The sequence below is a fragment of the Sipha flava genome, unplaced genomic scaffold (assembly GCF_003268045.1).
Source record: "Sipha flava isolate LNK unplaced genomic scaffold, YSA_version1 45_pilon_pilon, whole genome shotgun sequence".
Classification (NCBI taxonomy): Eukaryota; Metazoa; Arthropoda; class Insecta; order Hemiptera; family Aphididae; genus Sipha; species Sipha flava.
The window spans coordinates 1,716,810-1,722,832 of NW_020273227.1; positions in this window are offsets into that span (position 1 = coordinate 1,716,810).

Below are 6,023 nucleotides of genomic sequence, written 5' to 3' on the forward strand. Positions count from 1 at the left end.
GTGTGTGTGTGTGTGTGTGTGTGTGTGTGTGTGTGTGTGTGTGTGTGCGCGTGTGTGTGTGTGTGTGCGTGTGTGTGTGTGTGTGTATGTGTGTGTGTGTGTCTGTGTCTGTGTCTGTGTTAAGTATTGCGGACGAACTAATCGGCAAGTGACCGTGCCGAATCGTTGTCGGTTAAGGTTTATTATGTATTCGATCACGGTAAGCGATGGCGGAGGGACTACCATGTGTGCGTATCTTTATAACATGTATAATACCAGTATATAGGCATATACAAGCACTCGTTAATGCGTAAGCTGTATATATTATTGTACACCATTTTGTACGAATACAGTGTGATTGTTTTGATGCGCATCAGACCTGTGGGAAATAAGATGGGTTTTGAGGTAGACCAATAAATATAAGTCATTCTCTCTACTTTTCTAGTCCAAACAATTATTATTAAAAAAAACTAATATAATATTATAGTTCCGTGTGAGGTTAAGATACACTGGCATACAAATATTCAGATAATTAAACAAAAAGTCGATGCTATTTTGACGACCAATAGAGATATTAGAAATATGGTTGCAGTGCGGTTGAGAGCGTTTTACCTTTTTTGGGGTACGATTGAAAACACTCGAAATGGAACAATTAAATGATTGCCGATCCAAAATACTAATACTATTGAGGACGAAAATCTGTGTAACTTTGCCATGTATAAGAGGCTTGTACCTATGTATTTCATATTGCAATATTATTCAAATTGAAAAATTTAGTCTATTATTAAACTAAACTATAAATAATATCACAAAATTACATAGAAAAAAAAAAAAGAAAAATTGAAAAGTATAAATAAAAAAATATCAATTATATTTTATAACGAAATTACGTTTTATGTACTTCATAAACAAATTTAAATATTCACGTTAAAACTCAAATATAAATGATTACATAAAATTATATATATAAATCACAATACTTAGTTTTTCAGACTACTATATATTTGGCAATGTTGTGTGGTGTTATAAAAATTAAGCGTTCTCAATTTGTAATAGTCAAAAAAGTCTTAAAAAGTTATCTACGTTGATGACCGTTCTCTATCGTATCAGAAATATTTTAAGCATAAAATGATGTAGGTGAGGGTCGTATAAATCAATAAAATTGTTTTGCTTAAATTATTGCTTTTCCAATTAGCCAGTTAAGTTAAGTTAGCATAGTTATATGCATATCAATACGTTGTTACTTTTGGTTTAATTCCCAATGTGTATATATTTAATTTTATAAATACATAATGAAGATGAATAAGAAATGACTTATATTTTCCTTTAAAAAATATTGATTTACGTTAAAAGAACCATATAATTGTGTGTAAAGTACACAACATATTTATATTTTTATATGATTATAGTTTATATAAACTTGCATAATATGGACCAAAGGTCGTTCGTAGTGTAGGGGGAATTTGTTGGTACTATTGTGAAACGTACAAAAAAAGAAAAATAAGATCTATAATATCCTTCACGTATTTATACACATCGTATATTATGGACGCGTGTGTGTTTCATCATTACCGGTATGTTGACGATCGATCATTGTCATTATATGGGTAAACCGAATACACGAATACGTATAAAATATTATGTGTATCGGAACCAAAAAAAAAAAAAATGATCTTTCTAAAAAGTTTCGGTCTAGATTTATAGTCAAATTAAACACGGGCGAGTTATTTTTCATTTTATAAATTATGATTACAGATTATGTACATACGGGTCGACGGCGGAGCTACAACGTTCGCTACGTGCATTAGAATATTATTTTGTATATACGTTTTAAATCAGGGCAAAAGTGATTGCTTAGCACCCGTTTTCGATGTGTTCATCGCATTGAAATATGCTCGTACGTAAAATATACTGTATGTGAACTTAATGTTGCATTATTTTCGTATTAAAACGTACTGTAATACGATAGTATCGTCGATGCGCGTGTTCATTTGGAATAATTAAATCTTTGGAGTTCTGTGTGCACAGGATGATTCTTTTAAAGTATATCAGGCTGTCCGAAGTACGAGTGTGTTGTCTATATTATTACGATTTCGCCGGTATAGGGCACGAAATATACGTGAGCGAAATATGTACGGGGTATACGTATAATTTCTAGACCGATGGGAATCGTAAAAAATTCTTACGTAATTCCCGCCACTTTTATTACGTGCATTACTAATCGTTCGGACGATAACCGAAAGTCAAATCGCAATTTGTCGGCGCTAATTATTTTCTACCTGGTTCACTCCTTATGCAGATGTTAATAGGCACGTTCGTTATGGCTGGGATCTAAGGCTGATTGAAAAGTCGTACGGATATTGTATTCTGCGCGTAGACCATAAGAGAAAATTATCAATGTATGTTACATTTTATCTCTTGATTTTTATGGTCCACGCCATTAATAATTTTGACACTTTGGTTCATGTAAGAGTGAAATAAACGCGTATGATTACGAACTGGATAATTATATGTTTACTTTCGATTTATCGTGATTTGTGGAATCATTTAAAAATATTGGGAAGCCGTTATTCTAATGAACTTAATTCGAATAGGTAAAAAAGTTAATGTTGATTGACGGCAAATCCGACAATAATTTAAATGGTTAAATATTATACATACTATACATAAATTTTTATTTTTATTTGACTTAGTTTACAATCATTTTAATTATTTATAAATGACTACTAGCAATACCTAATAATAATTGCACTGCAAAACTTTCTTTTTCATTAATTAGATTTCTAATTTAAAGCAGGCACATCACACAAAGCCAATGGAATATCGATTATTTATGTAATAGTATTATACTTAAACTCATATAAAATTAATACAAACACACAATTTTGAACAATCGTATGTATTTGTATCGACATTTTAACTCTTTAAATCCTATAAATTAAAATAATGATGTTGAGATTTAGAAGTAATAATTTATTAAACTTTAAATAGATAATTGTAGTGTTATTTTACTCGTATCGCGCTATTTTACATAGGTGTTAATTAATGTAAAAGAAAAGTTACTCTGAATAAGACTTAAAATACCTGACATATTATCCTGAATTATGATGTGATATATTTTAATTAATAGGTTATCACCAATTTAATTTTGTTCGTATATTATGTAATAATATATATGTATAATATATGAATAGTATGCAAATGTATTTTTAAATTAAAATTTGATAATATTATTTTATTAATGAATAAATCAATAAATCATTTCAACTCATGTTACATGGTAACTTTAAATCTTAAATTATATATGCTTATATAAATGCGCACGAAACATAAATTTAATGTTTATATTAACATCGAGTTGATTAAATTAATTTAATGAATGCCTACCCATTTACCCATTCAGATAGATAGATAGTACTTTGATGATAGAATTTTAATCAAATAATCGATCATCATATTATTATATTATAATTATGTCTTAAACTATATTATGAACCCTTTCGCTAATGTGAAAAATCATATGCATTATAATTTTGTAATAAATCACGTATATGATTATAAATTCATAAATTATAAATAAGTATAAGCTTATTAAGTATTGAAATACTAGTATTTTAGTTTATAAATAAAACATGTCATAGTTGGTTGACTAAAATGTTTACAATAATACAATTATAGTATAAAACGATTATTACAATGCTTAAATTTTTAACTGATATAATATGTATAAAATAATTTTCATTACAATCAAAATGAAACATATAATCTTGTATAGGAATTTGTGTAAAAGTATAATGAATTTTTTGCAATTCAACAATGACGGTCGTACTATCTTAAATGTTACGTACAAGATTGTAATATGGTTGTTTTAAAACGTGAGCAGTGTTGCAACGAAAAAATATATAATTATAAATGTCATCAAACACAATGCCGATGTATTTCAATATCGTTTACAATAACCATAAGAGACGTAATCGTCACTCTTATCTATACAGTACTCAACACCTATTTATTCGTACTGAAAATTTGACCTATCGGACCGTTGAACATGTTATTTCTTGTCGGGGGTGTGACCAGGAAATTATCAAGGGGGAGTCCAAAAATCATAGCAGTCAAGTAGTAAAATAAGAATCTATCGATTTACATAAAAAATACAATCGTTTTTAAACGTAAACCGTGTACATAAATTATAGACAGTTTGGGATGGAGAGGGGGTTTTTAAACCTTCCCCACTATTGGATACGCCTTTGTTTTATATTAGACATTTATATTAAACTACATATACATATAACTATACCATTGTGTGTCCAACGCGTTGTCATCGTTTTCGTCGTCGTCATCGACCCGCATGGTATATTATTATTATTATGTATAACGGGAGACTTTAACGACGGGTGTGTTTTTTCTTCTTCGAAGCGCTAGCGGCCGTTGTTACGGTTTGTTTTGATTTTTCGTTCGTACATACGCGTATATTATAGCGTATAGGTTATAAGAACTAAATATTTTTTTTTCATTTTTAGCCCAACGGACGGAGAAGACGCACACACATTTATTTATACTTATGAACACACTACATAATATTACGTTTGTATATTATATAAGCGTACGCATACAATAGATCCAGTTTATTTAAAACCTCTATGATATATATATATATATATATATGAGGTACACACCCCGTACCAACATATATATATATATATATATGTAAATATACTGTTACCGCAGTATATTATATCTATTCATTACATTACATGTGTGTGTGTGTGTTCCATAAATTTTAAGTGGCCCGCTAAACAATATACGTATAGGCGCGAGTTTGTACACAATGTAAAACGCATTTATACATGTATCCGTGTTTAGATGCATACGCGACTGTATAGGCAGAGACATCTTAATAATAATAATAATAATTGTTCTCTTTTATAGGGGTAAAACGCAACGCGCGTGTGTCGGTGTCTCGCGTGCATAAATATATATGTGTTTTTAAAACATGAGAAAAATGGTAGACCCCAAGCGAACCACTTACCATATCAATCCGACGACACCTTTAGCCCTTTACCACGAGCGATTTATTGCCGTTTTATTGCCGGGTACAAAGGCTGCTTTTGTTATCGCAAACGGTAGCGGTGTAAAAAGACCGACGCCGTCACGGCGGGGGGAGGGAACGAGGTCAAACCTCAATGGAAACCGCCGAAATAACGCGGCGTCGTTGAAAAATTCGTTTTGTTCAATTGAATTTTTTTTATTTTATTTCTGCGTGTACGATGTGAATTTATTCATATTATTATTACCCGTTAGTTTTCTATCGGCGCAACGATTACATCTATGCATTACTATACATTACTGTACACCGGCAAAACTGTGTAAACGTCACCGTTGAAATATCGTTTCCCACTGCTCGGTGGACCGTACGCGGGATGTATACAGTGTGCGTCACAAATATACACGGGTGTATGACTGTACAGTTTTAACGTCGAGACGACATCGAGAAACGTAAAGACTCCGCGGTGCGCCCTATATTTATACGAACGGTATGAAACGAACGATGATGACGATGTTTTTCTCTCGAAAACAATCGGACATCTAATAAGACGACGGAAACTGCGCGCGATCGTGTTCAGCGTTTAATTTTCTCACCCGAAGCGGCGGCGCACGTCGTGATAAATCATCGGGCGCGTTATCCTCGCCGTCGACCGTGTGCCGGTCGCTGACAGGGGTCCGATGTACAGTTTTTCCAACCCGATCCACACAAGTATATTAATCGTTGGCGACAAATCAATAGGCGCGTTTATATTGTAGTGCGACGAAAAAAAAAAAAAAAGAAAAAAAAAAGTCTAACAATATTAGTACACAGTCATCGTTGAGGGGTCGATCGCGTTCTCGTTATCATATAATGTTCTCCTGCGTGTACTATGCACACACACGCGCACACTCGCGCGCGCACGTTATATATATATTTTATTATTAAAGCGTGTGAGCGTGAACGTTTGTACGTTTGAAAATTAGCTGGATATGTCGTTTTTAGAAATTCTTTACGTGCG